The 25797-nt window shown below is 35.9% G+C and overlaps 1 protein-coding gene across 4 annotated transcripts in view; it reads right to left on the bottom strand.

Moving 5' to 3' along the window:
• Positions 1 to 25797, bottom strand: part of LOC144371504 (uncharacterized) — a 338074-nt gene that overhangs the window by 288121 nt on the left and 24156 nt on the right. The gene's annotated exons all lie outside the window — the stretch shown is intronic.

The following is a 25797-nucleotide window of genomic DNA, read 5'->3' as shown; positions in this document are numbered from 1 at the left end:
AAAGCCCACAAATTTTGAAATTAAAAACAAGAGACTGGGGTTATTGCTCAGTGACAGAGCACCTGCCTAGCACTTGTGAGGCACTGGGTTCAATCCTCAGCACCACATTAAAAAAGAAATATATAAAATAAAGGTATCCTGTCCAACTAAAAACTATTTTTAAAAATAAAGATCAGATTTAAAAATAAAAAATTATAAAAAGTCAGAGATGATTTTAGATAATACATAAAATATAATCAAAGTAGAGAAAAGTTTATTGGCCCAGAAAGCACTAGCAGGAGGGAGGGAGAAAACAGTGAGGCTTCTCTGATATCTCTAGGCCTCACACCTGATTTGCTGCTCAAGGTTATCGAAGATGCTGTGGGTGATACCAGAAGCCTGCCCATGTACCAAGTCCTACTTCTTAACTGGCAGTACAATTACATCGTATTTGTAGGTTCCTACTCCACATGGTCTTGTCCAGAGACACCAAAGAAAACAGTGTGTGTGTGTGTGTGTGTGTGTGTGTGTGTGTGTGTGTGTGAATTTACTGTAATAAAACTTTATTATGGCAGCTATTATGAAGACAAACACAATAAGTGTTGGTGAGGATGTGGGGAAAAGGTACACTCATACACTGCTGGTGGTACTGCAAATTGGTGCAGCCAATATGGAAAGCAGTATGGAGATTCCTTGGAAATCTGAGAATGGAACCACAATTTTACCCCAAAGGACTTAAAATCAGCACACTACAGGGACAGAGGCACATCGATGTTTATAGCAGCACAATTCATAATAGCTAAACTGTGGAGCAAACCTAGATGCCTTTTAGTGAATGCATGGATAAAGAATATGCATTATATATACACACTGGAATTTTACTCAGCAACAAAAGAGAATAAAATCATGGCATTTGCAGGTAAATGGATGACATTGGGGAAGATAATACTAAGTGAAGTTAGACAATCCAAAAACAATAAATTCCAAATGTTTTCTCTGATATAAGGAGGCTGACTATAGTAAGGTATGGAGGGGAACCATGGGAGGAATAGATGAATTCTAGATAGAGCAGAGGGGTGGGAGGGAAAGGGAGGGGGCAGGGGATTAGCAAGGATGATGGAATGTGATGGACATCATTATCCAAAGTACATGTATGAAGACACAAATTGGTGTCAACATACTTTATATACAAACAGAGGTATGAATAATTGTGCTGTATATGTGTAATAAAAATTGTAATGCATGCTGCTGTTATTTAGTTTTTAAAAATCAATAGAAAAAACTTATTATGGAAAGTTTAAGGTGATATTCTAAATATATAAGTGCAACTCTCAGATCACCTTGCTCTGCACTGACAAGTTCTAATTTGACCTTTTCTGGGACCAGTAGGAAAATAGGGCACAACATACTATCAGAGAGGACACTCCAGCTTGAGAGTGTTCCTCTTTCCCTTCCCTGTGTCTTTAAATAAACTAATACCAGATAGAGTGAGGGATGTGTCTGAAATAGTAGTTATCAGGTGCACACTAGTGACAGAAAAAGAAAGTTGACATGCCAAAGATCCAGAACAACTCTAGGTCACTTTGGCCCACGCTGGTCTGGAATGGTTCTTACATATTTGATGGTTAGGTGCCATCATCCTATCTTCTTGAGTTCTGGAATCTAGTCTGTGAAAGTGTCCCAGAACTTGTCCCCACCAGCGTAATTTGTGTTCTCACTGGTAGAGATACCTGTATTGCTCACATAAATCACAGGTTGTTGGCTGAGGAATGGAATCTAGCACATTGACGTGACCCAGGCAGGGCTCTAGGTAAATTACATTTCTAAAAAAAAAGTGGGGGTCTGCACAGAGGGCAGGTTTATAAAATAACTCCCTGATCTGCATGATCCCATCAATCACGTCTGCATGCTACCTGTCTCTATCAGTATGCAGCTGAGTGGTAGAGCTACCACGAGCACTGAAAATAGATAGATAGATAGATAGATAGATAGATAGATAGATAGATAGATAGATAGATAGATCGATCGATCAAGGCAGGCATGAGCTGCATCTTTGAGAACCAATTATGTATCACCCCATAGAGTTTCATAATAATTTTTCATTTTAAAAGTACAATCATTGGCTTATAAAATTTAGTATCCACTGTTAGGCCAGGTGCTAGATATTCATCAAAAATGGAAAAATGTAGAGACCAATATTGTGTGACCAGAAACTCAAGAAAACTTTCATTCATGGGCCATAAATCATCTTTCAAAACCAGAGAACATTTTATCACTTTTCTAAAACAAACATAAAACAAAAACAAAACAAATAACCCCACTGGGCATTCTGCTCATAAAGGGGAATGCAATCTTCTAGAATGGAGGAGGAGTTTGAAGGTCAAAACTTTCTGAGCTTCTAAATATATTCTGTTCCCATTTTTTATTTTATTAACGGTGACATCTTTTTTCTCTGTCTGCTTCCCCAAGCATTCAGTGTTTCCAGGTCTCAACATCTGTCCATGCCCCTGTGTCCCCAGAGGTTCTGCCTGTCCTCTTTGCCACCCCAACACTCATGGCTCCACCTGTCACCCCCTGCTTTCCCAGGTGTCATTTCTGACCCTCTACTTGCCTCTCCCTCTGGTCCAGATGTTATTGGAATTGTTACAACATATTTCTAAGCCTTTTTTAGACAATCTGCCCATCCATACCTGTGGCCATATGCATGGATTCTGAACCCAAGGTCTCATACCCTGGTGGATGGGAATGATTTAAAAATGAATTGCTCATGTACCAAGTAAATGTACAGATTTTTTTCCAAGTAACAACAATGGCAAAATGGCTACTTACATAGTGGCTACTTTGTAGCAGTTTTTTTAAAAAATATTTTTAGTTGTATATGAACAGAATAACTTTTTTTCTATTTATTTATTTCCAGGTGTTGCTGAGGATCAAACCCAGTGCCTCACAAGTAGTAGGTGAGTGCTCTACCACTGAGCCCCAGCCCCAGCCCTGTAGCATTAGTACTAGTAGTACTAGTGACCCAGTACTACTAGTGTACTAGTGTACTACTAGTGTACTAGTGACCCAGTACTACTAGTGTAGTACTAGTGACCCAGAGATTATTTAAATTATAGAAGGAGGTGAGCAGGGTGTCTGCAAACTATATACATAAATTGATGCACTTTGCAATGCTTTGGGGATTGCTGGCCTGGAACAAGTCACCCACCTATGATTAATGAAAACTGCAAGACATCTCCACTTCTGAAATCTGTCTTCACTTTTCTCCTCCCACAAACTTTTTTTTTAATCTGGGTTCTCACATTTTGTCACCAAGAACTTTGAAGTGACTTTCACTCCTTGTCCTTGGTCAGCTATCTATTCTATTACTTGCAATCATTCACATGGAAGTTATTCTGCAACTCTCTCTCATCCAGTACTGGCACAAACCCTAACTGGCTCTTGCTTAAACTGTTGGGGAAAAAAAAACAAATCAAAAACAACTTCTCTCTCACTTCTTGACTTCAACCCTAATCATTGAAACAATCATTATTTTATCATTAAAGAAAATTAACTGAGCCAGGCAGAACATTGCATGCCCATGATCCCAGCAACTTGGGAGGCTGAGGCAGGAGTATCATGAATTCAAAGTCAGCCTCAGTACTTAATCAGGACTAAGCAACCCAGGGAGACCCTGTCTCTAAATAAAGTATATATTTTTAAAAGGGGGGGCTGGGGATGGGGCTCAGTGGTTAAGCAGCCCTGGGTTCAATCCCTGGTGCCAAAAATAATTAAATAAATAATGAGCAGAATTGACCACTAAAATTCCTTCTAAGAAACTTTCAAACTCTCACAGCCTAGTATTCAGTAGAGGTTGCAAAATGTTAGCCCAGGATCACAAAAAATATGTGCTTCTGCATATATTATATTGTATGAGAATGAGGCTTAAATTCTTCTATGGATGACGACTACAGCATTTTCCTTTTAGAGAGAACAAGGACCTTCACTGGCTCCTCATTATGCCCAGGGACTGATACCTCATTTCTCAGATCATAGTGGCACTGGGGGAAGGGATTACCTTGTGTTGTCAGATGAAATTAGGTTCAATCCTGGATGTTAAGCATACACCAGACTGCCTTGTTGACACATGACCCATTCTTAAAGGACACTTTGGCATGCAACCATATACTATGGAAACGAGGTTCAACTTCCTTCCTGGTGGACATTTTAGCATTACAATGAAGTAGAATTGACTTCCTAGTCACTGGCACTTTATCTTGGGGTTATTTGTGAAAGGGGTTCATTCTAAACTTATTAAACACATCTCAACTTCTTGGGTCATAGTCTCATGGGAAATCATGTTTGCCATTAGGAGAGGGTCAAGGTGTGTCTTCTATTCTTAGGCTCCAAGTGCTAACATACAACATGGGCACAAACAGAATGTGGTGCATGAGTAATCGGAGAGATGTTCTCTTCTACACAAGTGGAGCACTATCATGACAGTCGTCTTTCAACAAAGATAGCAACTAGAAACTAACAGGAAGGTATCCAAAAACAGTATATCAACTGGGTAACTGCTGGAGAAGGCAGAGTCTCCTGCCCCTGGAGGGCTGGGGTGGGGTGGGGTGAGATTACATCATGCTCCTCAGAACACTTTGCAATTTAAAACTCATGAGTTGCTCATTCTGGAATGGTCTATAGCTTATAGAAAGGGAAACCATAGATAAGTGGAACTATGATAGTCCAACTTCTGTAAAATAATTACCAAGAGGCAATCTGGTGAGTGGTTGGAGAGAAACAGTTGTTCAAGTACAAGAAAGCATTAGTGGGTTTCCCTAGAAAATCTAAGAAGCTGGAAGGCAGTGGGACAACATAATGGAACTTGTTTTTATAAACAATCAATAATTTTATATCTTGCAAAACTGTGCTTCAAAAGATAAGGGGAGATTTGTACACAGAAAGGTTTGCAGTGAGTAAACAACTTTTCCAGAAATGCCAATAGAGCCATCAAGGATAAAGGAAATGAAAAAAAGACATAAACTTGAGCCAACATAAAATAATGAAAAATAGTGGTAGATGTAGCTCAGTAGCTCAATATGGTAGCTAAATATAGCCAGTGTCATAAAGTATTTAGTTTCTAACTCTTTTCTATGTGTTTTAAAAATATAAGTGTAAAAAATTGTACTCTATATGTGTAATAAGAATTGCAATGCATTCCACAGTCATGTATTTTAATAAATAAAATTAAAAACAATTAAGAATAAATGAGTGCAAAAGTAACACTTAGAACACAAAAATAACACTTATAACATAAAAATAACATTTAGAACCAAACAAACATTGATGTTGAATGATTACAAGACTCCATTTTTCATTGCTATCAGGAAATACTTAAGAATGCGTAGTTTGTGAATAAACAGTCATTTAGGTCAGAATTTTAGAGTCCAAGATAAAGGCATGCCATCCACTTGGCTTCTGGGGAGTACCCACTTTGCTCTATTCCAGCATGGTGGCTGTCATCAGAGTGGGGACAAGTGAAAGAGGAAAAATCAAATGGACCAATACAAGCTACAGAGCAGAGAGGGGTAGTCTTGAGTTTTCATAACAACTCGTTTTCTCAAAAACTCATTCCAAGAGACTAGTGTCAAATCCTCCTGAGGGTGGTGTCCCCAATGACTGAATTAACACCCAGTAGACAGCACATTTGTAAGGTTCCCATGCCTCAGTGCTACCATAAGGAGGACCAAGTATCTAAAACCTAAGCTTGTTTGTGGACAAATGATATCCAAACCATAGAAGACACATGATGCATGAAGTTATAGTCTATGACAAAGATAGAAACCAATTCTGAGGGACAAATCTGTAAGATCAGCAAAAATTTCCTATACTATTGAAACTAATTTGTCATGCATAAAAACTGATTGTCATAAATTTAAGATGTTAGAGTTCCCAGCACAATCACTAAGAAAAAACTAAACCATGTGCCAAAAGAAGAAAATAAAATAAAAATGGTACACAAGAAAATGAATCATTAATAGGCAATAATGGAAAAATTGATGAACAAAAAATATACAGGTAGAAAACAAGTGGAAACATAGAAGAAGCATTTGGTTCATTACTATTACTTTTTTCATTACTATTACTGCATATAGATCCAATTTGTTCCAATTTTAGAAAACATATTGATCAAGTTAGGCATGCAGCACACATCTGTAATTCTAGAAACTCAGGAGGCTGAGGTAAGAGGATTGCAAGTTTGAGGGCAAATTTGATGACTTATGGAGAGCCTGTTTAACTCATCATCATTTGGGCACAGTAGTGCAATGCTGTTGCTAACCTACTTGTGAGACTGAGGCTAGGGTATCACAAGTTAGATGCTGGCTTCAGCAACTTAGTGTAACAGTGTCTGAAAATAAAATATAATAATATTAAAAAATGGCTGGGAATGTAGCCACACCCTTGGGCATAAGACCTGGAACCAAATAAAATTATTCTGCTGTCTACGTCAGATTCACTTTAGATTCCAAGACAAAGACAGGATGAGAATAAAAATAAATATTAAAAAAATATAAAAATAGCAATCAAGAGCCCATCACAGTAGTTCAGTGACTCGGGAAGCTGAGGCAAGAGGATCATGAATTGAAAACTGCAGGTGGTATAAATAGAGTTCCTCTTGGTGGAATGGTCTGACTGCAAAATAAAAGCTAAGAAAGGTAAAGCAGGGGGAATAACCCACAGGATACACAAAGTAATTTTAAAAGCGGGGATGGGGTGGGCTAGCTGATCTTAGCGATGAAGCTTCCACACTCAAAAGAGCAAAATGGAGCCCCTATTTGCTTTATTTATATCAGGGAATATCAAAGGTTTTCGATAGAATGTTCTTTGCCAAGTAAGATAGAAGGTGGGCTTTGCAGTTCCCAATGTGTTATGCCCAACTCCGGAGCTACAAGAGGGTCATGTGCTTTGGGCAATCTAGTGCACTCTGGGGGGATGTGGATAGTTCCCAAGGTAAGACCTAATTCTCCATAGCTCCATACCCAGAGAAGACCCTCAAGTAATTCATGGGTGGCACCCTGCATATTCCCCCTTTTTACTTTGCAAAAGAAAATGATGAGCTGTTATTTCAAGTTCCTGGATTTTTGTTCTGATAGTGTGAAAACCTACTATCACAATACAAAAAAGAACTAGGAGCAAACACCTCATTCCAATAATATACCATGCAGAATGTTTCAGCGTGTTTCCAGGGATAAAGCCATTTCATTCTTGAAGTATTTCCAGTTTGAGAGGTAGGATCCATAAGCTCAATTTTGCTTTTTTGAATATCCTGGATGTTGTGTTGTAACTCCATAAGATCCAGGCTATTATTATTTGCTATGCCAAATACCCATTAAATGATTTAAACTTTTCCCAATCCCATTAGGAAGGCTTATATTTGGCTGCAGTAACACAGATCTTCATAGTCAGATGGAATTTAAGCCTTTCCTTAAAGTTGAGAGCAGAAAGCTCATTACCAATATTTATGATAGTAGTTTCTAAGGCATTTAAGTTAGTTTCTATATTTTCATCAATATTTATGATTATTGAGGGCTTTTTGAACCAAAGACATATAGGTAGTATTTTGGAAGTATTTTGAGCCAAATTATTAAGAAAATTTGCATGTTGAATGTTCTGAGATCTAGCCACTGAGGCTGTAACCATAGAAATGATGAATTAAATTAAATGAAATTATAAAAAATATAACCAAAAATTATGAGTCCAAGAGCTCGCTTAAGTCTGGTCCCCTGAGCATGTGTCTATTGTAAAACCTCAACACCAGCATCAGCATGCCATGGCTCTAAAATGTTGACCGGTAGTAAGAGGAAGGAAGACTGGTGAAGGATTAATGTTCCTTTCCCCTCTGTTATATCTATTGATGCAATTAGGTAAATTGCACTTTTTACAGGCTACAAGATATTTATCATCCTTTCTTTTAACTCTCACATTTCCAGTAATTAAAATATAAGGAGATTGAACACAGCTGGCAGGCCATACCAGGAACTCTCTTTACACCCTCTGCCTACAAACTCATGCATAGGGCTGTCAGTGTAATATAGGAAATCTGAGGCTGCAGTTAAGCACCAAACATATTTTTGGATACCGCCTTCAGTGAAGGTTAGGATATTACCAACAAAACCTCCAGGGATCATGCATCCTTATGTGCTTGATTTTGTCAATTCTTGGAGACCAGCCTAAAATATATCCACTATTTCTAAAACCTTTTTGTTGTATTGGCAAGACATCTGCACAGTCTATCCATTTAGAAAAGGTGCCAAATTCTATTGCAGAATGATTAGGAGAGTAAGGTATTGGCAGACGTTCTGTGACAATGACTAGCTTTTTATGAGAAAGTCTCATTTTAATAACTGTTTGGACATATTGCTTACAGTCCCAGGGTCCAGTACGATTGGCTGGTCTAGACCCCAGATAAGCTGTATTTTCTTCAGAAGATACCACTAGATAGCCAGCTGCTTACCATGGGACCAATATATACGTAGTTGTCCACTGTAATCAGTATAACTAAATCCAGTCACAGGGATGGGTGTAATCCTAGTTATCTGTAAAACCACACATTACATGAGTATCATTGGTAAATACTGGGATGGATTCCCCGGTCCACACAACTGGGTGTACCAAAGGTGGGTCTGGAAATATGTCCAATTGGTTTCTCCCTGAACCCCATTTACTGGGCAGCTCAACAGAGATAACATGGCCACAAACATTGTGGCTGCAGGGTTTATTCATCTTTTTTTTTTTAGAGAGAGAGTGAGAGAGGAGAGAGAGAGAGAGAGAGAGAGAGAGAGAGAGAGAGAGAGAGAGAGAGAGAATTTTTAATATTTATTTTTTAGTTCTTGGCGGACACAACATCTTTGTTGGTATGTGGTGCTGTGGATCGAACCTGGGCCGCACGCATGCCAGGCGAGCACACTACCACTTGAGCCACATCCCCAGCCCTCATCTTTGTGTCAAAGTATCTGTTGAGGCTATAGCGTTAGATTCTACAGTTGCCTCCATAATGGTAGTTTCAATATTCAGTCTCTCAGTGCCTTCTTAATCCTCTTCCTCCTTTGTACCTTTCACTTCCTGCTGGGGGTCAGGGCTGACATCTCTGGATCAATATTCAGTATCTGAACCTCGGTTCTAGGTCCTCCATGTTCGATAGCACATTCAGGTACCCCATTAGGATGAGAGGCACCTTCTGGGAAAACACAAGCATGACCTATACCCCACATTATCACTGGATCTGATATTTTCTGTTATTATGTTTGTAAATCTTTCCACAAACCTTTGCTCAAGGGACCAGCTGCAGTAGAAGAAATGAGTTCTTTGGCTGCAGTGTGACTTTCAGAGTCACAATTAAAAAAAAATTAAAACAAAGCATGATTAAAGTTATTTTGTGAGGCCTTGTAATTGTAGCTTAATAGATAAATGAGCTCATTCTACAATGGCTTGACCTTGAGGCTTCTATGGAATACCTGTTTTATGATCAATACAAAATTGACGGCAAAACTGCTGAAACAAAAAATTAGTATAAGCTAGTGTATTATCAATTTCAATCTGTAAAAGGACATCCTAATGCTGCAAAAGTAGCTAGACAGTGAGAAATAACATGCTGAGTACTTTCTCTTACACAGGCAGTGGCAAAATAAATCTAGAGTAAGTATCAACAATAACATGAACTTAATACTGTTTGCCAAATTGAGGGATGTGAGTTACATTCATTTGCCATAACTGATTTGGTAATAAACCATGGGATTTACCCTAGTTGGTGAAGATAAAATATGTATAAAGTATTGTGAAATTTGATGTAGAATTTGACAAGTTTTTCCCCAGGAATATTATTTTTTTTTATGTAAACTAGAAGCATTCTGATGATGTAAAGAATGTGAGGCTTTTGCACCATCATATAAAGACATTTATTCACAAATGGCAATAAGTTTATCAATCTTATTATTACCTGATTCTAAAGGACCTGGAATATTAGAATGTGCCCTTATATGGCTAATGAAACATGATGGTGACACATTTGAATTGTCTTTTATAAGGTCTGAAACACTCTTGCAATGGTGTGTTCCCAGTAGTTGATGTTTCAATATTTTTTGTGACTCCAACTGCAATATAAACTATCAGAATAAATATGGATTGACTAATTTGCAAAATGAATTAAAGCCCAAATGAGAGCTTAAATATCTGCTCATTCTGCAGAAGTATATGCTGTCTATATTATCTCTGTATAAACATGGCTATAGAAACCTGCTTTTCCTGAACTTGATCCATCAGCAAATACTGTTAGTTCTCCAACTATTGGTTAAGCACATACAATTTTGGGAAAAATAAATGTAGTCACAAGAGTAAACTGAATAATTTTCTCATGAAGGTAATGGTTTTCCATTTGACCAGGGAAATTAGCAAAAGCTATCTGCCAAGTATTAGAAGATTGCCAAAGCCAATAATGCTCTTTAGTAGAAAAAGGGCCAACATTCACATTAGGCTATGACCTAATTCTCTGCAAAACTCGTGTTCTTTCTTTAGTAACTAACTGAGCAATACAGCCATGGTATGGAGTTGATGACTTTTGAGGAGAATACGGTAGGCAAGGCCACTCAATAATTCCCAATTATTGCCATATTGCTCCTGTAGAAGTATGAACAGTGGGAAATGTTAATCAATATATAGGCTCTTGTGGATTAATTCTAGTAAGCTGTGCAGTAATCCTTGCAGATTCAACTTTTGTTATGGCAATCCTTTCTTCTGCCAAAGTTGATGAGAAGGTAGAGAAAAATCTCCCTGTGCAATCTGAAACAAAGGACACAAATCTGCAGTGGCCAGTTTTAAACTAGGTCATAGCCAATGAATATCACCTAGTGACTTTTAGAGGTCATGTGCCTTGGGCAATTTAATGTACCTTGGGTAGCTGCAATACTTCCCAAGTTTAAATCTAAATCTCCAGGACTACATAGAATATTCTGCCCGAAAGAGTAGAGTACATATTTTACTCCAGTGTGTAGGAAACATTGTGCAGGACTTCTCATTTTAAATCCATAAAAATGTCAATAAATTTAAAAGCACTGAAATTAGGACAAGTATCTTTTATAATTACAATGAAATTAAATTAAAAAAAAACATAAAATTTAAAAATTTGCTAACATGTAGCAATTAGACAATGTATTCTTAGGAAGAAGAAAATGAAAATAGTTTTGGTGGATAAATAGAAGACTCCCAACTAATTCACAGGTGGCTCCTTGAAAGTCAGTGAGGCCCTACCTCAAAATACAACATAAAAATGGCTGGGGATAGGTCTCAGTGGTAAAGTGCTCCTGGGTAAAACCCCCAGTACAAGTAAAAACAAATAAAAAACAATAAAGAAAACAGCTGGAGGGCTATGCACATGTCAGACAAAATCAGCTGTAACAGAAATTGTTAGATAGAGGCAAGAACATGATATATACTCATAATTACATATATTAAATTATATATTAAATACATATGCATATTTATAATAAAAATTAAAATATATAATACATATCAATAAAGGGGGCAATCTCACAAACTAAGTTATAAATGTATACATGTCAAAAAAACAATGCTCCAAAATATGTGAAGTGAAAACTATCAGGATTAAAGGAAAAAAAATTTCTCCAAAAAGGGGTGGATAAATTGTGATATCCCATTTTTCAAGAATGAATGAAATGTCTAGCAGAAAGTCTATGTAAAACAAAACAAAATGACTTAAATAACAGTATAACTATACTAGGTCTTGAGAACTATATAGAATATTCTGTCCTGAAGAGTAGAATACACATTTTACTCCAGTGTGTAGGAAACATTATGCAGAACTTGCCATTTTAAAGCCATTAAAAATGTCAATGAATTTTAAAACACTGAAATTAGGACAAGTATCTTTTGTAACTACAATGAATTAAAGTTAATATAACAGAAAATTTAAAAATTTACAAACATGTAGCAATTAGACAGTGAACTCTTTAGGAAAAAGAAAAAAAAAGAAACAAATTTAAATAGATAAAAATGAAAATCAAACATGAAAATGAAAGCAACCATGCCAAAACTGATGAGGTGCAGCTAAAGTAGCCCTGAGAAGAAAATTCATAACCACAAAGGCCTATATTATAAAAGAAAAACTGCCCAATCAAAAACCTAAATTTACAAAGTACTAGACAAAGAGAAGCAAGCTGTAATCAAATTTCACAGAGGATATATTTTAATAAAGAATAGAGCAAGCATAAAACAAATAGACAAAAGAATTAAGAAAACAAACTTGATTGTTCTAAAGATTTACAAAATTGATTGTTCAATTAACCAAGCAAAAAGAGAGAGAGAGAGTACTCAAGTTAATAAATATCAAAAAAAAGTGAGAACATGAAAACAGACTCCACAAAAAAATTAAGAAAAAATTAAGGGCATATTATGAACAACTGAATGTGAACAAATTTTTACATAACATTCATCAAAACTGACTTAGACATAGAATATCTCAAAAGACTTAATAAGAGATTGAATCAGTAAAAAAAACACAATTGTAACATCCATATCAGAGCTGAGAATGGTTGGTGTGCACCTGTATCCCAGTGACTTGGGAGGCTGAGGCAGGAAGATCGTGAGTTCAAAGCCAGCCTCAGCAAAAGCAAGGTGCTGAGCAACTCAGTGAGACCCTGTCTCAAAATAAAATACAAAATAGGGCTGGGGATGTGGCTTGGGAGTCAAGGGCCCTGGATTTCAATCCCTGGTACGCAACAACAACAAAATTCCATATTAGAAATGTGAAGTGAAACTATCAAACTATATCTAACCCTAAAAACAGATAGATAGCTTTGTGTGAATTAAATCCTAAGGTCTCTACAAAAGAATGATTTAAATAAAAAGTTCAGCATTTGTGCAGGATATAGCACCAATTAACACAATTTTTGTAGCTGAACAATAAATATTAAAAGCAAAATTACTTTAAAAAATTCCATTTATGGTAGTATCAAATATTAAATACATAGCAAAAAATTAACAAACAAATATGTCTTGTAAGCCGAAAATACTATAGAAAATGTTTAAAAGAATAAATAGGCATTGACTATTTATTGATAAGATTAATGTTGCTGAAATGGTAAAATGCAAATAGATTTACATATCAATGTAAACCTTACCAAAATTCCCACATGCCATTTTTGTAAAAGATGTAATAATAAGCCTAAAGTTAATATAAAAGTTCAGTCAACCTCAAATACCAAATACAGTTTGTTTGTTTGTTTGTTTTCAATAAAAATATAAAGAACAAAATTAGGAGACTCATACATCCCAATTCTAAAGCTCATTATAAAGTTTCAGTACTCAAAGAAACTGGATCCCTATTTCTCACCCTGTTCAAAATCAATTCAAAAGTGGTAAAAGACCTGACTGTGAAACTACAAAATAAACAAGGGAAAGCAATTTAAGACTCTTGTAAGGACAACCAATGTTTTGGACAGAATTTTGAAATAACAAAAAAAGTAAAAATTAAAAATTCCATTAAACTAAAAAGTTGACGAGCAGCAAAGAAAAAAAGGGGGGAGGGAATCCTTATAAAATGGGAGAAAATCTTTGCCCAGCATGTGTTTAATACAATCTTCATATTTAGAATATGTAAAGAACAAAAACAAATCAGCATAACACCAAACAACCAATCAAAAACTAAATAATGCCATTCAAGTGGGCAAATGAAGTAGACAGTTTTTCAAAAGAAACAAAAAGTTTCAGCAAACATGAAGAAAAATATTCAATATAGGTAGCCTTCAGGAAAATGCAAATAAAAAATACAATGAGGAAGACTGGGAATATAACTCAGTAGGTAGAGTGCTTGCCTTGCATGTGCAAGGCCCTGGGTTCAGTCCCCAGCACCACAAAAAAAAAAAAAAAAATACATGAGGTATCATCACATCCCAGTAAAAATTGATAAATTAGAAAAGTGACAAACATGATGTGGATGTAGAAAAAAATCAACACTTAGGCATGGGTGTGTGCAAGTAAATTGGGTAGCTGATATAAAAAACTGTGCATATTACTCAAAAAACTAACAATAGCTTGGATCATGGCACATGACTAATCCCATATATTTAAGAAGCTAAAGAAAGAAGATTACAAGTTTAAGGCCAGCTTGTGCAAGTTCAAGTTCAAACAGTGCAAAACCCTGTCTCTAATTTAAAAAAAAATATGCTGGAGGCCAGAAATGGTGATAAATGCCTGTAAAGTAGGCAACTTGGGAGGCCACAAAAGAAGAATCCTGAATTTGCTGTGAGAATAGGAAACTTAATGCAATGCTCCCTCAAAATAAATAAACAAATAATAATAATAATAATAATAATAATAATAATAATAAATAAATAAAGCACTGTGATGTAGTCTAATTGTCAAATGTTTGCCAAGCACATGAGGCTTTGGTTAAGTCTTTTGTATCTCAACTAAATAATACTAAAATAGAATTATCTTGTGATTCAGGTATCCAACTTGGGAGTATGTAATGAACAAGAATGAAACCTTCATCTGATACCTGGATGCCCATGTTTATTGAGGCACATCCCAATTAAAAAGATATAGAAACACCTAGGAATTCTGGGGCAGATGGATAAAGAAAATATGGCATATATGTATGCATACATCCATAAAAATGAAATCCTGCCACCTGCAACCAATTGGGTGAAATTGGAGGGTAGAGTGGTAAAATGAAACAAAACCAGAGACATAAATACAAACACTGCATGCGGTCCCTCATGTGGGGGAGGCTAAACCTGAATTTAGGTTGGTGATTTTTAAAGGTTAAAGAGTGAAGGTGAAAAATGAGAAAGGGATTTCATCAGTGGATGTGGCGTATGTGTTAAAACACCATGCAGAGACCCTTTATTGTGTATATATAGTAAATTTTCATCAAAGCTATTTTGAAAATGTTACTGTAATCAGTACTGAGTCACAATTACAAAATGATTAAATGGAATAATATTTCAGACATGGTTGTGGATGCCTATAGTACCAGCAACTCAGGGGACTGGGGAAGGAGAATTGATAATTCGAGGTCACCCTTGGGAATATAGCAAGATATTGTCTCAAAACCAAAGAAATAATGAACTGGGGATAAATCTCAGTGGTAGCGTGTTTCTAGAATCAAATTCATCACTGCAAAAAGAAATAAGTAAGTGGAATATAATTTAGAAATAGAGCCTTATATTTATGGTCGACTATTTTTCAAGGAGAATTCCAAGACATTATAGGAAAAATGTTTTCAAATCATCTGGAACAACTATCCATATAAAACTTGGAACATGATCTCAAACACTATCTCACACTTTACACAATTAATTTTAAATGGAAGAAAAGTTTAAATATGAGAATTTAAACTACAAGATTCTTGGCAGAAAACATGTAGAAATCTCATAACCCTGCATTGAACACGGATTCTTAGAAAAGACAAATTTTCTTTGTTTCTTTTTGGTACCAGGGATTGAACACAGGGGAGCTTAACTACTGAGCAACATTCCCAGCCCTTTTAAAAATTTTACTTATAGACAAATTGCTAAGTCTGGCTTTGAACATGTGATCCTCCTGCCTCAGCCTCCCAAACTGCTAGGATTATAGGCATGTGCCAAAAGATACTGCTTATGATGCCACATATTTAGAAAGTATCTACAGGATTTTAGATATGAGGTTTATGATGTGGCATAATAAATTTTGTAAAGGGTAAAGAAAAATATATTTATAAATTAGCCAATATGTTTTTTTTAAACTATAGACTTCATGTAGACTTCAATATATAGTATTTGAAATTTCACTATCCCCAGTGGGGACTTTTATCTGAAAAACTCCAAACACATTTACCTTGTATAAGTCAAACCTGGACATACATTTTTCTTAAATAAATTTGAAATATTTGACTTAAATAAAATTGAAATATCTCAAGAGTAAAGATTATTCCTCTGGAGCCAAATGATCCATAGCATTGTGTGGAATCATATTAGCTGAAGGGCTGTAAAAGAAATAATATTAACTAATTAACTTCTGACACCAAATAACATCTGTATACTTGTCGCTTTTTCATAAAGTCATGAATCCATTGTTGAGTCACAAAAAAGAGAAATATAATAATTTTTTGGGTAAATTTTTAGCAAGTTATGAATTATCATGAAAATGGTTCTCATTTTCACCGAACCCACAGAAGTATCAAGAGAGTCAAGATTAAGCCTATTACATTCAGAAATGTCTTTGTTCCTTTAATAATTATTTGTTGGTACAGAAAATTGAACTCTGGGGTGCTTTACCCCTGAGCTACATCTCCAGTGCATTTGTTCATTTTTAAATTTTATTTTTTTAATAGTGAATTTCAGTTACACGTAACATTAAGGTTTATTTTGACATGAAATCATACCACTTTTAAACGGGGATTATTCTATCTGAGTGGCATGATTAAAATAAATACAAATATTATATAGCCATAACCACATCCAAAATAATGAAAATTTCCTCAACTGTTTTTATGACTTTTATGCTTCTAGCTATTACACAAAAAACTTTGATCCTTTTTTAAATTTTATTTTTGTACATGATTTGAGGTACGTATCCAAATACATTTTTTCTTCTTGTGGATATCTAGTCATCTCAGGGGCATTTTTGCTTTAGCTTTCACTTTTGAAAAAATATAAGCAGTGTGTGTGTGTGTGTGTGTGTGTGTGTGTGTGTGTGTGTGTGTGTGTAATCCCTCTGAACACCAGTTACAAATTGCTGCCCACGCAGTTACAAATTGCCACCCCCAACCTGCAAAGTCAGCTTAACTTAAGGGCACTCGTGTGAATTTCCAGAAACACCAAATAAAACATAGGCACACTTTACCTTTACACAAGCTTCAGGACTTCTTCTCTGCTCTTGACCCAGGCTCCCCAAAAGGGAGGGCAAGAGAAAATCAAAAGAGGCTGGTGAGAAAGTGACCACATTGAGAAGAGAGCTTTCATTGGAGGACTCTTGTTCTTAGAAAGTTCTATTCAAAAAACCAGAGGGGGCAGGGTTACAAGGAACACATGAGGGTAAGTCAACCCTCATGAATAATGCCTACATCTGAAGACCCATCTCTCTATCTAAGCTGGGACAACACCCAAGTCACCACAAATGTAGTGACTGGTCAGAGCCTCCTGCTTCAGGACTGGAAGGCATGGGTCATTCAGAAGAGCTTCCCACATATCTGTCCTATTTTCTTTGAAAAAGCAGGTGATGGGTCATTATTTTGAGTTCCTGAATTCTTCTTCTAGGGGCACAACATCTTACAATTACAATACAAGAGAGAATAAGTAGCAATGAGAACAATACAAAGATACCATACAGAGTGTTTAAGAATGTTTCCAGGGTTAAAGCTGTTTAAGTATTTGATCAGCTAAAGAAGTAGGATCTGAAAAATTAATCTTACATTTTTGTATCTTGAATCTGATGATGCAGCTCCAAAAAATCCAAGCATTCTTCTGCCAAATATCCAACAAATGGTTTTGAAGCTTCTTCCAATACCATTAAGAAGCATTGCATTTGGCAGCAGTAACACACACATACTTATATCTAGCATGAAATTTAGGTCTTTCCTTGAATTTCAAAGTGGAAAGTTCATTATTTATATTCATGACAGCAGTCTCTAAGGCATTTAGCTTAGTCTCATTCCTTTCATTAACATTTATTTGATTGTGAAGAGCCTTGGAAGTATTCTGAGCCAAATAATTAAGAAAATTTGCATGTTCAATATTTGAGATATGGCCACCAAAGCTGTCACCATGGAAGCTTGGTTTCATAAGAAACCAAGGGAACAACTTTCACTATTATGAGTCCAAGAGCACACTTAGGTCTTGCTAGCTGGGCGTGTATTTGTTGTAAGACTTGAAAAACAGCATCAGCCTACCATGGCTCTCAAATATTTCCTGGTAATAAGACAAAGGAGGGCTGATGGAGCATCATAGTTCCTTTTTCTCTATTATTTCTGGTGATACAATTAGTTAAATTACATTTACTACATGTTACAATATATCTATTATCTTCCCTTTTAACTTTTACATTTCCTGTAATTAAAACATAAGGAGATTGAACACAGGCCCATTAGCTGTAGCAAGAACCTTCCTGTTACAGTTCTTGCCTACAAAGTCTGGTAAAGCTTTGTCAGTAAAATGTAAGAATTCTGAGGCAGCAATTAAGTGCCAAACATCTTTATAAATGCCACCTTCCCTGAAAGTAAGGATGCTACTAAGAAATCCTCCAGGATTCATGGCATTACCCTTGTATAACTGCCTTTTGTCAATTTTAGGAGACCAGTCCAAAATATTCCCACCATTTGTACACACCTTATGCTGTACTTGAAAAGTACAAATAAAATTTAAAGTTTCTAGTATTAACGATAAAAATGAAAAAGAGATGGAGGGGGCCAGATCTCTAAACTCTTGAATATAAGTAATTAAAAACAGACTTATTTGCAATTTTGCCTTGAGCATGGTGGTAGGATTATGAGGGGTACTATGAGAATATGAGCACAAATCACAGATTTTATATATATTTCAATACAGCCCATCAACAAACTTAACATTAAATTTAAAAGAAAAAAATCAAATCTTCATTGTTTAGGTGAAGACCTAGCTACCAGAGATCCACGGATCCTGAAGGATGAGTGGCTTACGTGAAAGAAGAGGAGACAGGACTATAGTTGCAAGTTATAAGCAGCCTTCAGAAGTACCCGCTGCCCCTAGAGGGGCCTTTATTTTTAAACATTTTTTACAAGTGTTTTTTCATGTAGTTAATGGATAGCTTCAAAGCTCAAAATTTCTTTGATTTACATAATTTTTAAGAGTTACAATATTTTTAGATATATATTAATTACCTAAGATATTGAGTGCATTGTTTAAAATATTTTCCTGTAACCTTTGCCATTCACGATAAAGCTTTTACATTTTCACCTCAATCAAGAAGTGCACTACACAACTCGACTACATGTATCTTGACCTATTATTAACTTTTAACTTTAAAGCACACGTATAATTATATCATTAACCTTTAACTTTAAAGCATACTTATGATTATTGGTAAGATTTCTTACTTCTAAAGTCCCAATAAAACACTTAAAGTAGTTAAAGCCCATTACTTAAAAGCACTTTTCTGAAGTGCTTCTAAATAATTATAAATAATTTTATATTATTCTATTTTTAATTCCAAAGGTAATTTTCTTTTTCATATGACCTATTTAACTGCTTTCTTTAAGAGTTTCTTTGATACATTTCCAAAATACAACTATTCTTATATTTTTGTAATCTTTAACAAAAGAGCAGGCTCTTCAACACAGCCAATTTACCAGTTATATTAACAATGTGTTTCCCATTTTTATCATGAATTTCTGTGTAAGGCAGAGAAGGGCCTGTTAGTGAGGGGAAATGTATGTTGCACAGATTGTAGATTTAGAATGTGAGGCTTAGTGCAAATTGTTAAGTTTTTCTCAAGAACCTTGAGATTTGTAAGCTTTTCTTCATAAATTTTTGAGGAATAACGCTATTGTTTGTGTCCTGAGAGATATTAAAACACATCTTCAGGCATGTCTTAAGTGTATCTTTAGTCTCATTTTGGGAATTTTCCTGCCATTTTACTCAACATGTACTTTTATTATTGATTGATGTATACCCATTTATCCATATCATGAGTATCATAAACAATACATTTAACCTTCCCCATGGTTTCAGTTTCCAAATGGTGTACCTCTGCCATGGCATCCTTCATGCTGTGACCCTGTCAGAAAGAGGATGCAGGAACAACTTAACCACATTATCTATAAGACACCAGCTATTTTCCATATTACTTCTGTGGAACTTGTGATTGAATCTTGAGTTCCAGCCTATGGTGGGTCAATTAATTGTCACTGGATAACAAGTCATTCTAGAACTTATTGGCTCACTCTACCCCTGAGCCAAATCCCCAGCAGTATTTTGTATTTTGTTTAAAGAAGTGCTTAGCACTTCTCCCTTGCTGAAGCTGGCATGGAACTCATGATTTTTCTGCTTCAGCCTTCCAGGACCCTTTGATTACAGGAGTGCTCCACTGCACTCAGCTCTGGTCACAATTTTAATGCCAGCATTCCGTCTTTGCCTTATTAACTATTTTTATGCTATATTTCAAATGGATGCAGTATTTCCAATTTTTCCTCCAAGAACTGGATGACAGTTTATAGATTTTGCTTTCTCTTTGTGAGCATTTCACATGAGAAAAAAGCAGACACAATGAGATTATTAGAAGTGATGTGAAGGAAGAAAAAGATGACACTTTAAAGAGAGAGAATGTGTCCTCTCTGTCAAGAGAAGAGCATGGCTCTCTTTCTCTCCATTTTTATTAGAGATCTAAAAAAAGATTCTAAAGAATCCTGCCCAGGTACAATTTTTGACTTTGGACTGACAGCAGGATTATATCAAACTCTAAAGTATCCAGTGCCATGAAAACTTTAGGTTAATTAGCCTCATGTTCATGATTTATAATTGAATTCTTAATCATAAACTCTTTCAGATTTTATGGTTAGTAGGAATTATCTTTATTTCCCTGAGTTCTAGAATCTCATCTTTAACAAGATCACGAAAGACTCCCCTTTAGTGTAACTTGTGTTCCTCTTACAAACATTATTTTGAAACTGCATTTCTCCTGCAGGTAATAGTTTGTTAAAGAATGTAATACATCCTGTCCAGTTAATCCAGAAAGGGTGCAAGAAAATTGCTTCTTGGAAGATAAAACATAGGGTCAATGTGTTGAGCCTATTTTTTAATTAATTGTTTTGTGCGTTGAAAGCAGAGCTTGTCGACCACTGAGCTACATCACCAGCTCCTTTTTTATATTTTATTTACAGACAAGATCTCATTGATTTGCTTAGTGCCTGGCTGATACGTTGCTGAGACTGGCTCTAAATTCATGATTCTCCTGTCTCACCCTCCCAAGCTGCTGGAAATACAGGTTTGTGGCACTATGCCAAACCTACCATTTACCTTAAAAGTACTTCAGTTCTTTTACCAGGTTCTGTGAAAATTACTACAATGAAAATATAAATGTAGTCTTTTCTATGATCTAATGACTCCAATTTTTTTAGATACATACCCAGAATTACTACTACTGAATCATATGACATTTTTATTTTAACTTATTGAAGAACCTTAATACCATTTTCAAAAATAGCTTTATTCCATTTATATTCTCACCAGAATTTTTACAAGTGAATCTTTATATCCATGCTCACATGCTCTGGAGTACCTACTTTCAGATTTTTATTTTTTACTTCTAAATATTTTACTTATTATTTACTAGTCATATAGACAAATAACTTTTATTTTATTTATGTGGTTCTGATGCTTGAACACAGTGCCTCCCATGTGCTAGGGAAGCACTCTATAACTGAGCCACAACCCCACCCCTATCTTTCAGATTTTTATCACAGGCTTTCTGACAAGACTGCTTAGGGTGAAGGAAAGTTTTCATTTGACTGATGCATTAAATTTCTGAGGCAAGTATGTTATATTCCAGGCTGTCAAGTGGCTAGAAGAAAAGTGTACTGTATTTTCTGTGGTGAAACAGGAATCTGTGATTGCTAACACATTTTTAACCCTACTGCTGCAAATTTTAGTTTTTGGAAGTAGTTACAAACAATGCAAATCCAACTATTTGTAATGTATGAATATTTGCACATGCTCAGTCTCTGTTGCTTATAGAAATTGCACGTTTAGGATATTCCCCCTGGAACAGAAGTCACTAATTTTAGATGCTCAGTACATGGAGAAACTACTTCTGAAAACAACTGGAAGGCCTGGAATTATTACTGGGGTGAACAAGGGTAGGTCAGTGCTCAGAAAGTGCTCAAATATTATTGAGTCTATTGGTAGTTTGTTTAATTTTCCCCTTTGATACCTATAATTGAGTTGAGAGAGAAGCAATTCTTCCAGCAACAGAAGTTAGCAAAACCACTGGAACTTAGGCCTGGTGCAGGAAAGGGGCGCCCTTTCTCTAGAAACTTCCAGATGACTGGGATCAAAAAGTAACAATTAGCATTTTGAAGATCATTCTCAGAAAACACCATAAAGAGTAGCAGAAATATCTGAGGGGTTCAGAATTCAGAATTCATTTTTTATTTTGTTGATCATTTTATTATGGAGTCACTAGAGTTCCTTTTATACTCTGAATACTATGAAATAATAAAATATGTATAATATTCTCTCCTGCTCAGCAACTTGTTGTTTTAAAAAATATTTTCACATGTATGACTCCTCAGTAGCCACATGAATGTTTATAGCAGCTCAACTTGCAATAGCTAGAGTATGGACCAACCTAGGTGGTTCTCGAAAGATGAATGGATAAAGAAAATGTGGTATATATAATCAATGGAATATTAGTCAGTTTGAAAGTATGCTAAAATTGTGGCACTTTCTAGTACATGGTTGGAGTTGGAGAATATCATGTTAAATGAAATAAGCCAGCCTCGCAAAACCAAAGATGTTTTCTCTATTATGCTGATTCTAATTCAGGAGGGAGGGGGCACTGGCCCAGAGTAGCTTTACCTTACATTAACTTGAGGGAAGTAATGGGAGGGAGGGGAGAGGGATGTGGGAATAGGATAGATAGAAGTAGATTGAAACAGACATCATTACTGTATGTGTATATTTGACTACATGACTAAAATGATTCTGCAACATGTACACTCAGAAAAATGAGAAATGATATCCCATGCAAGTATGATATACCAAAATGTGTGTATATATGTATATATGCATTCTACTGTCATGGGGATGAAAGAGAGTCTGGGGATGTGGCTTAGTGGTTAAAAACCCCTTGTACTATAATGAGTGAGAGAGAAAACAGGGAAGATATATCAGAAGGCAGGATGGATCCACACAATTCCAACGAACTTCCCATAATCCCTGCCCTAAAAAAACAAGAAAAAAAGAGGGGGAGCCTTGTTGAGGGTGTAGGTAAGTGGTAAAGCAGCCTTGGGTTCAATCCCCTGTGGAGATCAGGACAGTGATTGGGAGACAAGTGTCTGAGATGGAGGTCTCTAATGATGTAATGGCAGTGACATGCTTGGTGACTGGAAAATTTTCTATGCAAAACTATAGGATGCCTGGTTGCTATGGCAATGCTCTCCATGGGGGAGACTCTGTTGTGGGAGACTTTTCATCTTTGACCTTATTCTCAGGCACAAAGTTCCTTGCTAAGTAAACCACAATGTTTCACCAGTTCCGCTGCTTTAAAAGATGCTTTAAAGTAACTTTAAAGGATGGACTTTATTGAGAGTTGCACAGAGCTCTTAACATTGCACAATCCAACTATAGAATGTAACGGAGGAAATAGCTGCATACTGTTGCTAACTATTTAACTTTCATAAATAAAAAAAATAGTGCTTGCATAGTCTTTAATATAATCAACGAAATATATACAATAAAGATTGCTGGTGTAATTCTTTTTTTCTTTTTTTTAAAGAGAGAGATAATTTTTAATATTTGTTCATTTATATTTTTAGTTTTTGGTGGACACAACATCTTGTATTTTATTTATATGTGGTGCTGAGGATCAAACCTAGTGCCCCACACATGCCAGGTGAACGGGCTACCACTTGAGCCACATCCCCAGCCCCCCTGGCATAATTCTTTAGACCTGCTGCTCCATCATAAAGCAGTGCTCCACCCGATCCCAGATGTTGTATCTTCTGCATGTGTGACTCTTTATTTCTTTCAATGTCCCATCAAACCTGGCCAGAACCTGCTAGTTTGGCCACACTTGCTGCAGCATCAAAAGTAACAAAAACAAATAAATAAACACCATCAATCTCTAATTAAATCACTTCATATATTTTTGGTATGTTAAAACAAGGTATATGGAAACTAAAAATTCCTATAAAATCTGATGTGCTTCTCAGAATATTTAATAGTCTAACATTTTCTAATTCATTAATATGGAAAAATTAGAGTTCTAACTGGGCATCCTGAAATGTTTAAACACAGTCACTGATAATCACAGAGAAAAAAATAAAATACCAACTACAGAAACACAGATATTCTCTATCTCAACATTTGCCTTGGGTAGATTACTGCTACTTTGATGATCTTGTCCCGTCTGTAAGTATCCATACCCAATACCAAATATAATGAAAATTACTGATCCTATTTAATCACAACTGGTATATATTTTGGCCTCAGAAATGGCTAATATTTTCTGTTTTCTCTATTTCAATAGCATTCTAATGCAAATTGTCATTATCACTAACAGGACCAAATAAATTTTCAGACTACTCATCAGCTTTTAACAAATGACCTGAGCAGAGACTTTTGCAGGACACATTGTAAATTGCTGACATCCTCCTCCAAGGTTGCTTGACACACTCCTTGAAGACAAGAAAATCTGACACCTTTTAGGCTGCCCTGGACCATGTGGCAATGTGTTCTTCACTTATCAGTTTCACTTGAGCTCCCCAATGACATCATCTATAAATCAGAGACCTCCATGTGGAATTCCTCCACCAAAAGGCACTGAAAAGACAGGCACGTTTAGCACATTCAGAGACTCCTGCACAATAGAAGCTTTCACAAACTCTTTATGATAAGGACATTATGGCCTCTTGTAATAACTACCAATTACTGAGGTTCCCAGAGCAGGAAGCTGCCCTCATGGACCTTGCTATATTATTATTTTTTAAAACCATACACTTGCTTTATATTGAATTGGTGAATTTTACAGAGTTCCTGATTTAGTGAACCATGCCTAAGAATCCAAAGAAGAAAACAATATAATGGAAAAGCCCATCCACCCATCATACGGTTTATTAAAACTTGGTTCCTAATGCATTTTTCTTTGGGGTACTGTGAATCAAACTCAGTGGAACTCAACCACTCAGCAACCTCCCAGCCTTCTTTTTTATTTATTATTTGAGTTACTTCTTAGACACAGGGTCTCACTGAGTTCTTTACTCCTTGTTATCCAGGGAGGCCACCTTACAAATCAGAACCCTTGGGCTAAGGTTGTGGCTCAGTGGTTGACAATGTGCCTACCATGTGGAAGGCACTGGGTTTGATGCTTAGGAAAAAAAAGTTTATATATATATAAATTTTTAAGAAAAATGAAAACATGGGCTGGGGATGTGGCTCAAATGTTAGCGTGCTCACCTGGCATGCATGGGGTGCTGGGTTCAATCCTCAGCACCACATAAAAATAAAATAAAGATGTTGTATACACTAAAAACTAAAAAATGAATATTAAAAAATTCTTTCTCTCATAAAAAAAAAGTGAAAAAAAATCACAATCCTCCTGCCTCAGAATCTTGAGCCACTGGTATTTCAGGTGTATGCCACAGCACCTGGGAATTCTCAATAATTTTAAGAATTTCAGAGTCTTTCATAAAATTTCAACAATAGTGGAATCTAAGCCTGTTGCAAGTCTTTAAAACTTCTAGTACACTGTACCATTAAATAAACTTCTCCATGTTTATCGCAGTTTGTTCAACATAAGCATCACACTACAAAAGTTTGTAAGAAAATGCATACATGAAGAAAAATATGTGATTCAAGGTCCACGAGGTTACTTGTTATTATGTTTGGCCCCCAAATTATGTCTTTGGTATGACAAAGAATATTTTAATTCTCATTTAATCATTGTACATTCTCATTATTTGCTCAGCTACAAACCCAAATCCATCAGAAGGTAGCCATCCACCTGCCAGCTCACATGACAACACTACTGTCTAAAAGGGACAGGGAGGTCCTGTCAGGAGATTTTGTAGCCCTCCTATGAGTCTGATTCCTACAC

This window comes from Ictidomys tridecemlineatus, chromosome 16 (assembly GCF_052094955.1).
Source record: "Ictidomys tridecemlineatus isolate mIctTri1 chromosome 16, mIctTri1.hap1, whole genome shotgun sequence".
NCBI classification, from domain to species: Eukaryota; Metazoa; Chordata; class Mammalia; order Rodentia; family Sciuridae; genus Ictidomys; species Ictidomys tridecemlineatus.
This window is presented reverse-complemented; position numbering and strand designations above follow the sequence as displayed.